At 47.2% G+C, this 20,683-nt stretch overlaps 1 protein-coding gene across 5 annotated transcripts in view; it reads left to right on the forward strand.

The window, feature by feature from the left end:
- HDAC7 (histone deacetylase 7) overlaps positions 1 to 20,683 on the forward strand; it is a 533,886-nt gene that overhangs the window by 382,263 nt on the left and 130,940 nt on the right. The gene's annotated exons all lie outside the window — the stretch shown is intronic.

Here is a 20,683-nt window from a genome sequence, read left to right on the forward strand (position 1 = left end):
TCCAAGAGAATAGAAATTCATTGGAATGTATGTGAGTAAACTGAACTGCGATAAAATGACTACTCTATGGAGTTTTTGAGGAGTCAGAAAACCTGACATGAAAACATGTTTTTTTTCTGTGTATTGTCACATATTTGCTGTAGTTATTCAGCATTTCGTTAAAAAGTGGAATTCTTTGTAAAGTTTTGTATAAACAGCGTGACAGTTGGTATCAGTTCCTTGTTTATACAGCATTTTACAGAATATGATTCACTCCTGATCACATGGAAAAGCACAAAATAGGTTCTGCGTTTCCTCAGATGAGGTTTACTTCTCAAATATGGTTGCCTGTCCCCATCTAAAACTGAAATCAGCATTTATTAGGCCCTGTTTAGGGCACAGTACTAGCCTTCTAAAATACCTCCTTTGAAAAGATCCTATTTGGCAGCTTGTGACGTATCCCAATATTGGCGTAAAAAAAGTTAACTGCATCCTGTTACATTAATCCATACCCTTTTTTCATATCTTGACCTAATGGAGGCCAAAAGGACACTCTCACTTGTTCTCCATTGGATTTGCTCACTGTGTATGTTGGGTACTTTTTCTGGTATATATATATACACACTAAAGGGTGCTTTACACGCTGCGACATCGCTACCGATCTATCGTCGGGGTCACGTCGTTAGTGACGCACATCCGACGCCGGTAGCGACATCGCAGCGTGTGACACCAAGGAGTGACTATCAACGATCGCAAAATCGTCCAAAAACGGTGATCGTTGACACGTCTCTCCTTTCCTTAATACCGTTGCTGCTGCAGGTACGATGTTGTTCGTCGTTCCTGCAGCATCACACATCGCTATGTGTGACACCGCAGGAACGATGAACATCTCCTCACCTGCGTCCTCCGGCAATGCGGAAGGAAGGAGGTGGGCGGAATGTTACATCCCGCTCATCTCCGCCCCTCCGCTTCTATTGGACAGCCGCTTAGTGACGTCGCTGCACAGGTATGTGCGTGTGACGGTGCCGTAGCGATAATGTTCCCTACAGCAGCGATCACCAAATGTCGCACATACGACGGGGGCTGGTGCTATCACGCACGACATCGCTAGCAATCGCTAGCGATGTCGCAGCGTGTAAAGTACCCTTAAGCGGAGACCATTAACATGACCTGGACAAGGGCTATAGGGCTATATTTTTTTTTTTTTTTTAATTTATAGTAACAAAGACCTGCTTTTTACATTACTGTAGATACGTATTAATTAAAGGGGTTGTTCACTACTAAGGCAATCCCTTCTCATTCAAAGGTGTCCCCCACGTAAAATAAAAAAGCCTATACAGTGGAACCTCGGTTTACAAGTAACTTGGTGTGCGAGTATTTCACTATATGAGCAAAGCTTGCTGCAAATTTGTAACTCTGTTTACGAGCAAATACTCACCGCACACACTTCCGGTTCCGTACTTTTACCGCACTCTGACCCGCTCTTGCAGTCCGCACAAACATGCACAAACACACACGCGCACACACACATATTATGCTCACCTTACCTTCCGTTCCATCGCTGGCCTCCTGGTTCTTGTAGTTCGCCGGTAAAGGATGTGTATCGGGTAACCATCGCAACCGATGTTGGAGCTTCCGCTGCCAGCCACTTCTCAAAGGCAGGACGCTGACCCAGAGGCAAGCGGCTCATGCCTTTTGATGTCAGCGCTCTGGCAGTGGAAGCTCCAGCATCGATCGCAATGGTTACCCGATACACATCCTGTACCGGCGAACTACAAGAACCAGGAGGCCAGTTTCCTATGGAAAATTTTGCTTTGCTAGACGAGTAACTTGGTTTACAAGGACACTCCCAAAACAGATTGTTCTTGTAAGCCAAGGTTCCACTGTACTTCTCTCCCATACTTGCGCCATTCCAGCGTTGTCGCGGCTCATGTGATGTTGTGACATCATGTGAACCCCGCTTCCAATCAGCGCCAGCTTTTGCCACCAAACCTTCGGACCAAACAAGAAATCAACAGGAAGTGAGCGTAGCTGTAGCATTCACTTCCTGTTGATTTATTTCGTATGATCCAAAGGAGGGGAGATAGAAGCCAGCGCTGATTGGACACAAGTTTATGTGACGTCACAACATCACATGAGCCGCGGCACCGCTGGAATGGCGCCTGTATGGTAGGGGAGTGTAGGCTTTTATATTTTACCTGGGGAAAACGTGTGAAATGAGAAGGGGTTACCCTAGTAGTGGACAACCCTTTTAAGTGCAACTACTGTGAATCTCCACTTTTATTGAACACCCTATACTTCTACCAGAGGAGTAACTGTAGATCCTGGGCTCCAATGAATCCTCTATAAAAGTCCCTCAACTATCTTGTGCGAGTAATAATAGTGGTGTCCTGTTATGTGGCAAAAGATCTTTTGGCACCCGACTAAACACGAGGGCCAGGGTGTGACTGCTGCAGTACCTCTGCACCCACTATAGTTAGCTATATTTCCCCTTTTCCTCTGATGATGCTTATAGATGTAGAAAACAAGATATTTCTGCAGACTCTGCATGGTTATTATTCTAATATTTAAGAACCTGCAACAATAACTATACATATTATAGACCTGACCATAGTGTTTCCCATAATAAGGGAGCCAGCACCCAATACAGTTTTTACCATTTGACATAAGAAGGCTCGACTTTGCTTCCATGGTTTGGCTATCTGCCGTCCAGAATTGCTCAGATTTGCATATAAGAAGAGCTGTTTTATGGATGCCAGGTTGACTAGGTGGCCTACTTAGTTTTTCCGTGATTGATTATCTTTGATCCTATCAGTGGAGATCAGTGCTATTTCTAGTACACAAACCACAATTCTTTGGGTTGGGATATCCAGCACACATTTGGATAGAAATACTATATATGTGGTCACAACACTGATATTTGTTTTAGTCTCTAGATTGTGCCTCTGACTCAGAAGGATATCCCTGCCTTTTATGTTGTGCCAATTCTTTATGTCCACTTGTTTTGTGGAACTCCTTCTCTTGACTTACCTCAGACCCTCTGCTACTTCAATCACTGACTGCATTTTACTATTACAGTGACATAGGCATAAATGGGTCATGAGAAATGATGGTACATAAGTGATGAGAAAATAAAGGCTTGCTTATTTATTTGACATCAGGACCTTCTTGAGGCTTCTGGTCACCTCAACCAGCAGGACCTACTCCTTATTCCTACTCCTGTTCTCTTGCTTGGTCTTATCGTTTCCTACTATGAGTCTACAGTTGCTGGGTCATCTGGTCTTGTTGGGGCCTTCATATCTGATTGTACACATCATTTGTGTTCATTAGTATTCTTTACCGATTACTGTAAATACATTAAGGCACTCCGATTTGAGTTTGAAGCCTGACCGTTTCTATAGATTTCAGACACTATCAGTCACTTTTTTTGGTTGCGTTTCTTGAATGACTACACTTTGCATTAGGAACTTAATCCTGATAGACTTAGCTATGCTTCCTCTCATTGGTTTATATTTGTGAGGTAAATCCGGAGATATGACGATAAATCATGACATTCAAGTCATGTCAGGAAGCCCTCTCCTGGTGTCACTACCCCCTTCCCTTCACACAACTGGTTTAGCAACAAATCCATGGCCATGTCCTGTGATATGGAAATTAGGTGGCTTTAGGACAATGGATACAGGATGACTCCCTGCCGTCACCCTGTAGTAGGAGCTGCTAGCTAGTTAGCAAGGCTATGGAAATAGCCAGACAGAACGACTCCAGTAAAAAATGGTTCATATCTCGCAAGCCATATCTCCGATAAATATGGCAACCATAACAATGGTGTCTCCGCATGTGGACGATGCTGGCACACCCTTTTTATGGAAGTAGGACATTGGGAAACACACCAAACGTGATATCAGCCATATGGGAACTCGTAGACAGGTCATGAGTCCCCTCGTTCTGCAGCTAAATTCATAACTGTCACAATGAGAGCATTGGCGTCCGTCTACGACGCTCCCAGGCACAGTTATGGCCAAAATCCCCTTTTCTGGATAATTCTGATCCATGCAGGGGGAGTGGCAGTGCTTCCCCGTGAGGTCACTAAGGTAGGAGGAGACCTGGATTTGCCCAGGTTGATAACCCTGCTTCGGCCATTTTCCAAGGTTCTTCTCGCTGGGGGCACGTGCAGGAAACATCTGTGGGAGTTCCTGGAAACCTGGTCTACAGCGCCCCCCTGTGGCCAGACGCAACAAGGTAACTGCTGGAACTGTGTATGCCTGTTTGTAACCCATGCTTTGATTGTAACTGTACTCTGACATATGTATATTCTGTAGATTCCCTATTGTATATATTGTAGTTTCTAGTGTGCTTTAGGCTGATTAAATTATATAATTAATCTTGGGCTGTTCTGTTATCTCGATCTTGAATCCCACGTCTGTGTGTTCGGCTAATAGTTACCGTGAAGCGGTTGGTGGCAGCGAGTTGTGCCAAGGATTATTGTGGGGAGGCCAGTGAGATTCGGGAAGATATTATATATTCCGCCCGCGGAGGTCGGGGGAATATATACCCTACTCTCACCGGGGACCCTTCAATAATCGGCATAAGTAGTATAGCGGCCTCCTTGCTTATTGTCGGGCAATTCCATAATTGGCCTGACTATAAGAGGGGCGCTAGAGAGCGCGTCACGTGCTCTGTCTGTCGGTCGGGAGGTATAAAGGAGGGGTGACCCCCCACTTGTTACCCCCCGATTGTGACGTACTGGTAGCCAGCGCGGGGGATTTCTGAGTGACCCCCCCGGTGGTTTGTGACATATTGGTGGCATAGCGGTGGGATCGAGATAATAGTGTGTGTGAGTGTGAGACCCATACTCCCAGACACTAAAGACTGCCTGCAGCAGCTGTGGCTGCTGGGGTCTTCAGACCAGCTCAACACTAGAGTGTCAGAGTGCAGATACTGTAAGGTGTGTGGAGGCATCAGGTGTCAGTTCTGTGTCAGTGACCAAAGTCTGCAACAATGGCTGATAGCACCAGGAGCAAAGCCAAAGGAATGGCCGATGCTCAGGCCAGAGACGATGAGGAGGTTGTCCACGAGCCCTCCAGGAGCTCGACGCCAGAAAACCGTTCTGCCGAGGACATTGCACAACCGGGCACTGCTGGACAAGATGAGGAGGAGCTCGCCCAAGGTTCCTCAACGAGCCAGATGCCAGCCCTCCGCTCTGCAATGGACAGTGAAGCACCAGGCTCCGCAGCGGGCCGCAGATCACCACGTGCCATTCCACCGAGCCTGGGAGGCTCGGATAGCCTTCTTCAAATGGCTATGGCCCTTCTCCAGGCTGGAGACCGGGATACCTACGAGATACTCATGGCAGAGCGCAGGGCAGAGCGGCAGGCAGCGCGTGAAGAGCGCCAGGCAGAGCGTGACTACCAGCTGCAGCTAGCTCAGCTCCGGCCCTCATCAGCCACACGTGACCTTCAAGACACCAAACTTCCAAAGGTCCGTGTTGAGGACTTCCCAGTGCTGGAGAAGGATGGAGACTTGGACTCTTTCTTGACTGCTTTTGAACGGACTTGCTTGCAGCATCATCTGAACAAGGACCAGTGGGCCAAATACCTGACCCCCCGTTTAAGGGGTAAGGCCCTGGATATCCTTGGGGACTTGCCTGCTGAGGCGGATCAGGGCTACGACACCATCAAGCGGGCCCTGATCCAACAGTACAACCTCACCCCGGAGTCCTACCGCAAGAAGTTCCGGACGCTGCAGAAGGGACCAAAGGACTCCTGGGCTGACCACCGGCGGGCACTTGCCCGAGCTGCCGACCACTGGACCCAAGGCCTGCAGCTTTCCACCGGACCGGAGATCCTGGACTTGTTCATCACGGAGCAACTCTTGTGGAACTGCCCTGAGGATCTCCGCCAGTTCATCCGAGACCAGAAGCCAAAGGGATCCACGGCTACAGCTGCCCTTGCCGATGACTACACCAACAACCGGGCCCCTGAGGCCAGGAGAGCGGCCACCAGCAGCACCTGGAGAGGGGGTAAGATGAATTCTGCGACTGCCCCACCTGCCCCTAGACTGCAGGGGGTGTCCCCCTCAACTCCCCTCTCCAGGCCCGTGGCGGAACCAAGACGGTGCCACCAGTGCAACCTACCTGGACACTTCAAGGCCATGTGCCCTCAGCGTCCCAAGGCCCCGGCTCCGTCCCCGTCCCAAGGGCCGCCCAAGGTGTATTGTGTGGGTGGGGGTGGTGGTAGGTCCCTGGACAGCTTCCAACCTGTCACCGTCGGCCAGTCTGTGACCATAGGACTGCGAGACAGCGCCTCGGAAGTGACTCTGGTGCGGCCTGAGATGGTGTCCCCCCAAGACTTGATCCCTGGAAAAACCCTCGCTGTCTCCGGGATTGGAGGCATTGACCCGGCGCTGCCTGTTGCTGACATTTATGTGGACTGGGGCGCAGGGCGAGGGGTGAGGGAGGTGGGGGTAACTGATCGGATCCCTGCAAACGTGCTACTTGGGACAGATTTGGGGCAAATAACCTCCCAGTTTGGCCCCGCCCCAAAGGCTGAACCTTCAGCCAGTACTGACATGACTCCTGACAATGTTAATGTGTTATCTATGAATGATGTAAGGGAGGAGGGAGTGAACTCCGATATTTCTGCTTGCACAGACACCATAGACACACACGCAGCTGCAGCTGTGACAGGAGGGGAGGGGGTCAGAGACAGGTGTGACAATGCCTCTACAAGTAACCAGCCTGTGAGCTGGGATCTGTTGCCCTCTGCAGGGATAAGCAGAGAGCAGGGTGCTGCAGGGGGAGGACCAGTGTGTGGGGTGGGGGCTACCACAGCAAATGTGGGGTCCCCAGAGATTTCACACCGGGGTTCTGTTGCTGCAGGAGGGGAACAGGCAGGTGAGATTGGGGCCGGTCCAGGAGCGGAAGTGCTCCCAGGTAAGATCTCGGTGCAGGGTTCCCCCACAACCGGGGTGTCAGGAAGCCAGGTAGGTCTGCCTGAACCGGCGACTTGGTCAGGAACGGAGGAGGAGCAGGCACGACCCACGGTCGCAGCGGCTGTGGCCGCTGTCACCCGCAGTGGGAGTGCTGGAAGCCAAGGGGCCTCCCGGAGGTCCGATAGCTCTTCCCCTTCTGACCAAGTGGCAGCCGAGTCAGGTGGAGGCCAGGACACAGGTCCCGGGGTACTGACCGAAGATGTGACAGTCTCGTCGATTCTGGCCACATCTGGTCAGGGGTTTCAGGCAGCGTTAGAAGCTGACGACAGCCTGAAAGCTCTAAAGGAGCAGGCGGCACAGCCTCCCTCGGACTCGGACCCGGAGCGAGTGGTCTGGGACCAAGGACGGCTGTACCGGGCCACGGTCCAGCAGGGTTCACCGGAGGCGTGGCCCAGGGACCGACAGTTGGTGGTACCCTATCCGTTCCGGACGGAGTTGTTGCGGATCGCACATGAGATTCCGATGGCCGGACACCTAGGGATCGCTAAGACCAAGGCCAGGTTAAACCAGCATTTCTACTGGCCAAAAATGGGGGCCGATGTGGCTGCCTACTGCCGTTCGTGTGAAACCTGTCAGAGAGTGGGGAAGGCGGGGCCACACCCCAAAGCCCCACTAGTATCTCTGCCAATCATCGATGAGCCTTTCAGGAGGGTGGCTGTGGATCTGGTCGGCCTGCTGGCCATCCCCAGCAGCTCCGGGAAACGCTTCATACTGACGGTAGTGGACTATGCCACCCGGTACCCAGAAGCAGTGGCCTTGTCGTCCATTCGGGCTGACAAGGTGGCCACCGCATTGCTGGAGATTTTCTCCCGAGTGGGTTTTCCCCAGGAAATGCTCACTGACCGGGGGACCCAATTCATGTCCCAGCTGATGGAGACCCTCTGTAAGCAAGTCCAGGTGCGACATCTGGTGGCCAGCCCGTACCATCCACAGACTAATGGCCTGTGCGAGCGGTTCAATGGCACCTTAAAGCAGATGCTTAAGATGTTGGTCGACTCCCATGGGCGTGACTGGGAGCGGTATCTCCCACACCTGTTATTTGCTTACCGGGAGGTTCCACAGGCCTCAACAGGATTCTCACCGTTTGAGCTCCTGTACGGGCGACGTGTGCGGGGCCCCCTGGCTCTGGTGAAAGAGGCTTGGGAAGGGGATTTGGCCACCCCTGGAGTGTCGGTTATCGAGTATGTCATGCGCTTCCGGGACAAAATGCAGGCCTTGACGCAACTGGTACACGACAATATGGCTCAAGCCCAGGCCGATCAGAAGCGTTGGTACGACCAGAACGCTTGTGAGAGGACCTACCAAGTGGGTCAAGAGGTGTGGGTACTGGTCCCCGTACCACAGGACAAGCTTCAGGCAGCCTGGGAAGGCCCATACCTCGTGTACCAGCAGCTCAACCCTGTGACGTACCTGGTCACCCTGGACCCTGCCCGTGGAAGGCGGAAGCCCTTCCATGTGAACATGATGAAGGCACATCATGAGCGGGAGGCATGTGCGCTCCCCGTGTGCAACCTGCCCGAGGAGGGAGAAGCGGAAACCCTCTTGGATATGCTAGCCCAGGTTAGGGCAGGCGGATCCATTGAGGATGTGGAGGTTGGCCACCAGCTCTTGGAGGACCAACGGTCCCAGCTGTGGGCCACCCTACACCCCTTCCGGGGGTTGTTTACCAACCAGCCCGGAAGGACTGACTTGGCTGTCCATCACGTGGACACTGGGGATCATCCCCCGATCCGGCGTTCAGCATATCGGGTCTCCCTGGAGGTGCAGCAACACATGCGCCAGGAGATTGACGAGATGCTGGAGCTGGGGGTGATCCAGGCATCCAACAGCGCTTGGGCCTCGCCTGTAGTCCTCGTCCCTAAGAAGGACCGAACCACTCGGTTCTGCGTGGACTACAGGGGGCTCAATGCTGTCACGGTCGCCGATGCGTACCCAATGCCACGCATCGATGACCTGCTCGATCAGTTGGCCGGGGCTCAGTACCTGACCATCATGGACCTGAGCCGGGGATATTGGCAGATCCCCCTGACTCGCAAGGCCAGGGAACGCTCTGCCTTTATTACCCCATTTGGACTGTACGAGTCCACGGTGATGCCATTCGGGATGAGGAATGCCCCTGCCACTTTCCAGCGGATGGTCAACACCCTGCTCAAGGGACTTGAAGGGTACGCGGCCGCGTACCTGGATGACATTGCCGTCTTCAGTCCCACCTGGGAGGACCACCTAGAGCATCTAGCACAGGTGCTCAGGCGGATCCACCGGGCAGGTTTGACCATCAAGCCGGGAAAGTGTCAGCTGGCCATGAGCGAGGTCCAGTACCTCGGTCACCGGGTAGGTGGGGGAACGCTGAAGCCCGAGCCTGAGAAAGTGGAGGCCATCGCATCCTGGCCCACCCCCAGGACCAAGAAGCAGGTGATGTCCTTCTTGGGGACCGCTGGGTACTATAGGAGGTTTGTTCCATGCTATAGTAGCCTGGCAAAGCCCTTGACGGACCTCACCAAGAAGAAGCTGCCCTCTGCAGTCGATTGGACAGTGGACTGCGAGACAGCCTTCCGGGCCCTAAAGGACGCCCTGTCCAGCCCGCCCGTGCTACAGGCAGCCGACTTCACGCGGCCGTTTGTAGTACAGACCGACGCCAGTGACTTCGGCCTCGGTGCGGTGCTCAGCCAGGTGGACTCTGCGAGCCAAGAGCACCCAGTCTTGTACCTGAGCAGGAAGCTGTTACCAAGGGAAGTGGCCTATTCTACAATGGAGAAGGAGTGCCTGGCCATAGTGTGGGCCCTGCAGCGTCTGCAACCCTATCTATACGGGCGCCACTTCATCGTGGAGACGGACCACAATCCCCTCAGCTGGTTGCACACCGTCTCTGGGACGAATGGGCGATTGTTGCGATGGAGCCTTGCGCTCCAGCAATACAACTTCACCATTCGCCACAAAAGGGGCCGTGACCACGGTAACGCAGACGGGCTGTCCCGACAAGGAGAGGTCGCGGACGGGCGCACGGGGGAACACCGGAGTGTGCTGCCCCCTAGCGCCCTCAAAAGGGGGGAGGTGTGAGGTAAATCCGGAGATATGACGATAAATCATGACATTCAAGTCATGTCAGGAAGCCCTCTCCTGGTGTCACTACCCCCTTCCCTTCACACAACTGGTTTAGCAACAAATCCATGGCCATGTCCTGTGATATGGAAATTAGGTGGCTTTAGGACAATGGATACAGGATGACTCCCTGCCGTCACCCTGTAGTAGGAGCTGCTAGCTAGTTAGCAAGGCTATGGAAATAGCCAGACAGAACGACTCCAGTAAAAAATGGTTCATATCTCGCAAGCCATATCTCCGATAAATATGGCAACCATAACAATGGTGTCTCCGCATGTGGACGATGCTGGCACACCCTTTTTATGGAAGTAGGACATTGGGAAACACACCAAACGTGATATCAGCCATATGGGAACTCGTAGACAGGTCATGAGTCCCCTCGTTCTGCAGCTAAATTCATAACTGTCACAATGAGAGCATTGGCGTCCGTCTACGACGCTCCCAGGCACAGTTATGGCCAAAATCCCCTTTTCTGGATAATTCTGATCCATGCAGGGGGAGTGGCAGTGCTTCCCCGTGAGGTCACTAAGGTAGGAGGAGACCTGGATTTGCCCAGGTTGATAACCCTGCTTCGGCCATTTTCCAAGGTTCTTCTCGCTGGGGGCACGTGCAGGAAACATCTGTGGGAGTTCCTGGAAACCTGGTCTACAGCGCCCCCCTGTGGCCAGACGCAACAAGGTAACTGCTGGAACTGTGTATGCCTGTTTGTAACCCATGCTTTGATTGTAACTGTACTCTGACATATGTATATTCTGTAGATTCCCTATTGTATATATTGTAGTTTCTAGTGTGCTTTAGGCTGATTAAATTATATAATTAATCTTGGGCTGTTCTGTTATCTCGATCTTGAATCCCACGTCTGTGTGTTCGGCTAATAGTTACCGTGAAGCGGTTGGTGGCAGCGAGTTGTGCCAAGGATTATTGTGGGGAGGCCAGTGAGATTCGGGAAGATATTATATATTCCGCCCGCGGAGGTCGGGGGAATATATACCCTACTCTCACCGGGGACCCTTCAATAATCGGCATAAGTAGTATAGCGGCCTCCTTGCTTATTGTCGGGCAATTCCATAATTGGCCTGACTATAAGAGGGGCGCTAGAGAGCGCGTCACGTGCTCTGTCTGTCGGTCGGGAGGTATAAAGGAGGGGTGACCCCCCACTTGTTACCCCCCGATTGTGACGTACTGGTAGCCAGCGCGGGGGATTTCTGAGTGACCCCCCCGGTGGTTTGTGACAATATTGCTTTCTTTCACCCAGTTTTCAGACCTGACAGTCCTGATCTGTAGCTGGCACTGACATAACTTGCCGTGGAAACATTCATTATACTTGACGCACAGAGCTGAGTAGGGGATATCAAATACATGTCAAGTTGCATTGAAACAAATAACTTGATATTCATCCCCAAAGTGACTTGTCCTCAGCCACATGGAGCGCTGGCAGGACTTAGGGACTTACGCCCACAACGATGTGATTTTAAAGAGCTGTGCTGTAATAAGCAGACAACATTACTTCCCGAAGAAAGCCACAAAATCTCCTATTGGCAACAGGGACCGTTTGCCAACTGCGCCTCTGATAGGTTTTGCCGAAGAGCTGCCAAGTGCATTAAGAAGGAAACTGATCTTGTGTATTTAAACAAAGCAGTCGTGATCCTTAAGCAACGACTTCTAAAAGCTACAGAATGCATATATGCCTAGCTGAATGGAGTTTTTTCATCATTCCCATACATGCTTTTCCTTTGCCATATGTCTCTATGCTGCCAAGCAGGTCTGTCCACTTACAGTGCTGGTATACAAGCCAAGACACTTAACCCGTTCAACAAGAGACTGTTGGGGAAAATCAGTGAAAAGCAATCTCAAATTTTTCTGTGTAATTAATAAAATGATATAAAGATATTATCACTGTCAGTGACTCTTATTTGAAAGAATAGGCATATTCATAATCTTAAAGGACTGTATTATGTAAAAATAATCTAGAATCATCTTAAAACTACTTCATAAAGTTTGTTTTCTTTTTGTTGTAAGTTAATAAAAGTACAATTTGCTGAACACTTTTTGGACAGTTTATGGGGGTTCTAACATTTTCAGGACAGGGGTATAGCTAGTGCAAAGGTTTTATTTGTAGCCAAGCTTTGGTGCCTAAGAGGAAAAAAAAATGAAATGTGATTGTTTGAGGGGGGGGGGGCTGTTACTGCATTTGCATAGGGTCTTGAATTTCACATTATTTTATTGGTCTAGACTGGGGTTTTCCAGCCTTGGGCTTGCGAGACCCATGTAGCTCCCGAGTCGAAGTATGGCTCGCAAACCCAAGTAGTGTGACTCGCGAGCCCAACAATTGTGGCTCACAACTGTCTGCCAGAATGGTGCACTAGTGCCATGTCTAGCAAACCAGCTATAAAGAAAAGCTCTCCAGATGATGACTTATAGGCTAAGGACACACTGTGAAAAAAACGGAGTGAGTGGAATGCGATTCCACTCAGACGAATATTACTCAAAGTTTTTTGGTTTTTTTTCTCATCCCTAATCAGATTAAGAAAACAATCACAGCATACTGTAGGTGGAATCCAATTTGTTTTCTCTCGCACCCATACAAGTCTATGGGTGCGAGTGAAACATGGCGCTGCACTCGCATTACAGTGGACTGCAGTGAGATATATGCATCAGCTGATAATGGAGAAGATAGGGTGATTAGTCACGCCCTCTCCTCCGCAGCACCCGCCCTCTCCTCTACAGTTGTGCTGCGATCGCAGGATCGCATCACAGTTGCATGACACTCGGCTTACACTCCAGCAGAGCGGGAGCTGAGTGTCATGCAATGCAATCGTATTAATACTCGTGTGGCTCCAGCCTTAGGAGTAGCCCTACACAGAAGAGCAGACCTGGATATACATATACATGTGGGGGGAGGGGTAGAGAAATAAATATTGTAAGCTGGACAAAGAATGATAACTGTTATAAGGGAGCTTGAATCTTATGCAAAAGTCTGGTGAGAGACTGATTCTAAGAATATTGAATGAGATTCAAGTAGGAACCCCTAGATATAATCATGCAACGTATATGGAGGGCACACAAGGCCTCTATGATGAAGCTTTGGCTGTTGTACTGGTAATGGTGGTCTATGGTTGTTACTCTGGGATGGGGCTGTGACTCGAGGCCATCTCTAAGTTAAATGAGGCTCTCAAAATAAGAAAGGTTGAGGTGCCCTGGTTTAGACAATTATTAACCCAGGGGGTACTACCCTTCAAGGTTGTTGTTTTTTATTTTATTTTGTTATTCTTGCAATCTGATAAAAAGAATTATAATGCCAAAGATTTATTAACCAAGCCGACCAGCTTTAAGGTCATTGGTCTATATGTTATGGACTTAATGTCTATCTGACATTTTCCTTTTTGAGGATTTGCATAAAGTATAAATACATATTACATCAATAATCATCCTTACAAGATTTATTGCTCTATTACAAGGTATAAATGTGAAAATACTTTTTTCTTAGTTCTATTTATTTTTAGAACTTGGTGATCATTATTGAGTGTAATCATTGATTTTTCTTGTTAGTCGTGTGATTCCAGCATATCCAGTGACGTTCTCACAGTATCGACCTGCACACAAATGAAGGTCATGTCAGTGACCGCATATTAATAAAACACATAATGTAGAACATAAGCACAAGTAATAAGTTTCATAAAATTATAAGTTAGAATTATATCACAGGATTGCTCTCTAGAACGGAAGCCTTTTATAGTTTAGTAGTTATGACGGGTAGGGAGCCCAGAAAGAAGACGTCATCAGCTTAGGTTGGCTAAAGCCCTTCAGAACGGAGAATGAGAAACCTATGGAGCTTGGTCTCCTAATGGAACAAACGTGGGGAAAACAATAGAGGAAAAATCCTATAACCCTTCACTACAAAGGATGGTCCCAATCAACTTGTATAATTTCAGTTTCGAGGTATAGATAAATTGTCTCTTGAGGACAATCTCTTGTTGTTGTTGTCTGTCTTCGTCTAATTGTGATATCACCCAGACAGGTTTGTCAGTATACAGTATATATCATATACACCAGTCCTGGAGTATGTAATTACCAAAAATATCCTTGCTGTGGAAAATGACTCAAAAGCTTAAATTAACCTGGTGTTGTCTCCACCTCTTCGGAGATTTCCGTGGGAACTGAAGTGTATGAAAGTCTTGAAGCCTAGCAGTAATGATGATGATGGGTGTGTGGAGTGCATGACAGGTAGAGCTTATCCTATGATTTTTTTAAATAAAAGGGAAAGACCTGGATATGGACATTGTTATAGTGGAGTCTAAAGACATTCAAGAAAATCAGCCGTGTACTCCTCTCCTCGTTAACTTACAATGATGGTTGGGTTGGGTAGCTTCAATCTACATCTTTGTGTATGGGCAAGAGGAAGGTTGGTTCGTTCTCACACTGGTCACATTGTTAAATTAGCTAACATAGCAGCATGCTTACCATTGCACATGACATATCCTCATCTTACAAGGATTCTTAGGCCCGATTACCTTTTTTTTTTTTTTTAGGATAGAGTCACACTTGCGTATGACTCGCATGAGTGCAGTGCAAGAAAATCTCGCATTACACTTGGCCCCATGTAATACAATGCTGCAGCTCATACCTGCAAGTTTTGTCCTCACCTGTCATTGGACTGAGTAAAAAAATTGCAGCATGGTGCGATTTGTCTGCGAAAGCTGTATCACTCGCACCTATACAAGTCTATATGTGCGAGAGAAACATCGGACTGCACTCGGATGTCATCTAAATGCAGTGCGATATATGCACAGGCTGACAATGGAGGAGATGGGGAGATTAATCCCACCCTCTCTTCCGGAGCTGTAATCTGATCTCAGGAACAGACCACAGTCGCATGACACTTGGCTCACCCTCGCAGTAGAGCGGGAGCCGAGGGTCATTAGTATATTGCATCCAATGCTCTTGCATCAGAAGCGATATGCCAGTGTGACTCCAGCCTCAGGCCTAGTGTTTTTGCTGCATTTCTTCTGTTTGTTTTTTTTTGTTTTTTTTTGTGTAGGTAAAAAAAGCAGCATTTTACAGTAGAAACAAAATGACATTTCTACAGTCTCATTCACAGTGTTCTAGAGAACAGAAATGTCCCAATGGTCATTGTGACAGGAACAGTATTACATAACCTCACAAGCCAGACGTAGTATAGGGCTTCGCTTCCACTTGCGTATAAATACGTCGAGGGCAATGCAATTAAAAAAATTGAAAAATCGGATTGCACTGTCAGTGTTACTGAATGAGGCAGGGTTGATCTGTGAGGTTTTACTCAACTGTTATCAGGCTGAAGAAAAACAAATTGCAGCATGCTGTGTATGGCCATGTGTATCGGCCGAGACTCACCAGAGTCTCAGATGTGAGCGAAGCCTTAAAAAGACAGTGAAGTTGTCTATCTCTGCTCGTATCTTTCACCAGTTGAAGGCAAAGTAAATATAATGCAGAATAAAAGCTCCAGACCTGGCTTGTGACATCACATGCTCCAGAAAATGGAGGTTCTGTCAACTAATTCAAAAAGTTGTTTGTTTGTTTTTTTGGTTACCAGAGCTGCCAGAAAGCCCTACGGTGCTGGGCATAAAAACCGCCTGGCACACACTAATATAGAGATTGTATGTTCAATCTGAGCTCACATGGACTCCTTCCAGATTCCTCTTGCCTTGGTTTTGGCGTAAGGTAATAAACAGGAATTTCCATTAAAACCCCATGAAAGTATTCAGCCCTAGACCATATGAGTGTGTTAGATGGGTAAAAATGAAATGGTTGGACCTAATTATTGGACAGGGATGTATCTGGGCAGCTCTACTAATACATGACCATGCTGATTAGATCCTTTCATTATAAATTTTACTATGTGGAACTTTTCTCTAATTTGTATATTTATGTGCCATGATTATTTTACAAAACAACATATTATGAATGATTATTGTTGTACTTTTTTTCTGTTTAATAGTTTCTATTAATTCTGCAAAGTTAGATATTTGTTCAGCGATAATGATATTACCACTGGCACTGATAATGCTATTTGGTAGTAGTAGACCTTTTAAAGAGGCCCTGTCAACGGGTGAAACGTGACCAGTGTTTGATCTCATTTTATTCCTGCTGCTCTCCTGAGTATTCCCTGTGTATTCTAGGGATTTGGGCTTTTTATGGTCTTTAACAAGGGGGAAGTGCTCACAGGGTAATGATGCAGATCAGTCTTGGGTCCGACAGGTTCAGCTGAACTTTCGTTAAAAGTTTGGTTCGGTACCCAGACTTGACCCTGAACTTGATAAAGTCAATGGGGACTTGAACTTTTAATGCTGTAAAATGGTAATAGTAAGAGCTAAGGGGCTATAAAAGAAGGCAAATGGGGGGGTAAGAGCAGGCCATTTGCCTGCAAACAAATGTGGACCGGGAACAAATAATAAAATGAACTGCATGAGGGCTCCCCTATTTTTGATCACCAGTCAAGGTAAAGCAGACAGCTACTGGCTGGTATTATCAGGGTGGGAAGGCCTATTATTATTTGGCCCTTCCAAGCCTAAAAATACCAGCCCGCAGCCACCCCAAAAGTGGAGGATTCATTAGATGTGCCAATTCTGGCGCTTTGCCCGGCTCTTCCAGAATGCCCTGGTGTGGTGGCAGTTGGGGTAACATTTTTGGGGTTGATGTCAGCTGTGAATAGACAGCTGGTATCAAGCCCATAGAATAGTAATGGAGAGCCGTTTATCTGACCCCCATTGATAACTAGCTGCAGCCCCCAGCTGTCTGCTTTACCTTGGCTGGTTATCAAACATAGAAGTAATCCCATGTCACTTTTTTTTTTTTCCCAACAAACTTTAATCCGGATCCAAACTCTCATATGAATTTCCATGAGAAGTCCATGTCCGGGTTTGAGCATCGTACACTAGGTCTCCGTACAAACCGGAGACCTTACTATTAAGCTTTCCTCATCTCTGGTCATCTTTAAGACTTACTAGAACTTGCCTGACTTGGCACACATGTCACATACAAATACTAGTTAAGAAAAGAAAGTATATACAGAAAACACCTAAATGTCAGTTTTCACCCACATTGTTTTACTGGAATTGAGTGTCCATCCCAGTATCACTTTGAGTAACATTCATAGAGGAACTGGTAACCAGATAAGAAGTTGACAATGAGAAGGTTTCCAACTTTGTACATTCCAATGTTTCCCCTTATTTCTGGTTGTTGATGTAATGGTCACAGATAGACATGCCTAATCCATTATAAGGGATGTATTTGTGAATCAGATTAACATGTAATAAAGAACAGGACTTTACAAGGTCAATGGATAAAGTCATTCTGTAAAGAAATTGACAATGAGAAAGAAGGGAAAAATGATGGTCTCAATGAGAGACTACTGATAAATTGTTTAGTTGTACATAATAGAATAATGTACATGTTGGGGGGTAATTGCAGATATCAGACAATCTATTGATCATTTCCAAAACAGGAGAATTCAGAAGCAAAGAGATATTGAGGTTGCTGGGTGAACAATAGCCATTTCCCTACCACTTTTGGTATATCTCTCTCTCTTTTTTTTCTTCTCTACTAGTAAAATATATTATAAAAGTGAGTACACCCTTCATAAATTATTTATAAAAATGTGAGTACAGGAGTACAAGAGTACAGCTTGTATAACAGTGTAAATTTGGTGCCCTCTAAATAACTCAACACAGTCATTAATACCAAAATCAAAGTCAGTACATCTCTAAGTGAAAATGGCTAAATTGTGCCTAAAGTATCAATATTTTGTGTGGCCTCCTTTATTGTTCAACCACGGCCTTAACTCCCTTGCGGATGCAGATCACTAGAGTTTCACAGGAAACATTGGGTCCTCTTCCATCCTCTATAATGATATCACGGAGCTAGTTAGAGAACTTGTGATTTACCACCTTCTGTTTTTGAGGAGGCCCCACAAATGCTCAATAGGGTTACGTTCTGGAGACCAACATGGCCAGTCCAGCACCTTTACCTCAGTTTAGAGGACATATCAAACTTACACTGTTATACAAGCTATGCACTGACTACTTTACATGGCACCAAAGTGTCATATCTTCATAAAGATCATAAAATATTTACAAAAAGCCAGGGATGTACTCACTTTTGTGATATACTGTATATGCTTCCCTATGCATAGTATAATAGAATGGTAGATTTGGAAGGGACCTCAAGGGCCATCTGGTTCAACCCCCTGCAAGTGCAGGCTTTCCTAAAACATGCCAGCTATATGTTTATCCAGTTTCTGCGTGATTTCCAATGATGGAGAGAGCTCACCACCTCCCGTGGTCACCTGTTCCACTCTCTGACTGCCCTCACTGTCAAAGTTTTTGTCTAATATTTTTTTTATTCCTTTTAGTTTCATCCTATTGGTTCTTGTACTTCTGTGTGCTAATGAGAATAGGCTAGTTCCCTCTTCACTGTGACTTAAGGGGGCTAACGATCGCAAAAGTGGCCAAAATCGTTTGCCGCGGAGAGGTCGTCCTAAAACAAAAATCGTTCACCTCTCATTAGCGATGTTGTTTCTCCTTCCTGTGGCAGCACACATTGCTGTGTGTGACACCGCAGGAGCGAGGAACATCTCCTTACCTGCCTCCACCGGCAATGAGGAAGAAAGGAGGTGGGCGGGATGTTACGTTACGCTCATCTCCGCCCCTCCGCTTCTATTGGACTCCTGCCGTGTGATGTCGCTGTGACGCCGCATGACCAGCCCCCTTAGGAGGCGGATCGCCGGCCAGAGCGACATCTCAGGGCAGGTAAGCCGTGTGACGGGGGAGCGCGATTTTGTGCGCGACGGGCAGCGATATGCCCGTGTCGCACAAATGATGGGGCGGGCACGCACGCTAGCGATATCGGTACCGATATCGCTATCATGTAAAGCCCCCTTTACCATCCTGATACCGGAGTTTCCATTCTTAAAAGTTGATGTCCGTCTTGTATCCATAACATAGGACATGTACAACTTAATCAGTGATGTTAGGTCAGTGAGGATGGACAGCGTGTAGATTGGTTTTCACTACCTATCTGGGTTTGAGTTATAGTCTAAAGGGATTGTCACTAGGGATGTTCAAATACCTCAAATATTCGGCTTCGCAAATATTTGCCGAATAGGTCGCCGCTATTCGACTATTCGCGAATATTCGATGCGCAATGTAAGTCTATGGGAAACCCGAATAACAACTATTCAGAACTATTCGGGCTTCCTATAGACTTACATTGTGCATCGAATATTCACATAGCGGCGACCTATTCGTCGGATATTCGCGAAGCCGAATATTTGAGGTATTCGATCATCCCTAATTGTCACCTTTTAAAGCACCCCACCGGCATCCTTTTTATTGCACTGCTGGAGTGGTGTTTTAAAATGAAGCCCCCTGCACTATCTTATACTCGCCTTCAGGTGGATTCATCTTTTTAAAGCCCAACTTTTTAAGTATGTTGTCAAAGTTGGCATTTCTCACTGAAGAGGCTTTTTTTAAATTTAACCTTAGTCTGATAACGACAGTTTTCTTTTAACCATGTTTAACTGATGTTGACTTCTCATCAGGCGGTTCTGTGCAATATGTTAGCAATTAGTAGTAAATAATTTACATAAGCTAGATAGACATCATTATCAACATCCTTCCTGCCTAAGTTTATCTTTGGTAACTTATGTACCTGTGTGATATGGCTCTCCTGTTTCTAATTTTGCTCTCTCAAGGTCTGGTTTGCGAGAACTTCTGTGCAGGTCACTGAGGTTCACTTTCTACTTAGCGGAAGTCAGTTCTCATTTAGGAGAATACGCCAATCATCAATGGGTCTACGTTTCCTTGTATAGGTCATTATTGACTGAAATATTTGTAGGTGAAATTGCTCACTGTAACACTTGCCGACACAGTTTGGTTATTGCAGGTAAGCGCTTATGGTTGGTGTTATTTTTTTTTAAACATTGCAGTTGCTCAAGAATCCCATTTCCTTCTCAGTAGTATTATATGTTGTCAACTCCTTGTTGGGGTCTTGTTTTTATACAAAGTGTCATATTTGAGTGTTGATTTTTGTTCTTTAGCGCTCCCATACATATTCATACAATGAAATGTCCAAAGGCATTATTTGCTCAATGGCTGTACCGTAGTGGTAACGTCCATAAGATGTTTAAGGGGATCTGTCGGCTTCCCTTACGTGTCTGTGCTAGAAAATTGTATAAATACCTCTTGAAATCTCAACGATGGAGCTTTATGAATAGAATAGACATTTATGAATATATTGACAACTTAGGCTATGTTCCCACGCTGCAGATGAGTTGCAGATATTTTCTGCAGGTAAAGCGGAATGTTCGGCAGAGAACCGCATGTTAAAATGGGATGCGGGATGGAGACGGTTTACCCGCGATTTTACATTACTGTTACTTGTCTCTTTGCAGCCTAATACTCTCCAATCAGCACTGCCAATTCCAGATTGTGTATGGATACGCCTCTTTGACAAAGGGAAAGGGAGCACCCAGTTGTCAATGTATTCATGTATTTTTAGGATGAGTAAAAGAGGAAGAGAACAATGCAGAGTTCTAAGGAAAGATTTTCCAGGATTATATTATGGGGAGTGCAAGCCCTTA

The sequence above is a fragment of the Anomaloglossus baeobatrachus genome, chromosome 2, assembly GCF_048569485.1.
Source record: "Anomaloglossus baeobatrachus isolate aAnoBae1 chromosome 2, aAnoBae1.hap1, whole genome shotgun sequence".
NCBI classification, from domain to species: domain Eukaryota; kingdom Metazoa; phylum Chordata; class Amphibia; order Anura; family Aromobatidae; genus Anomaloglossus; species Anomaloglossus baeobatrachus.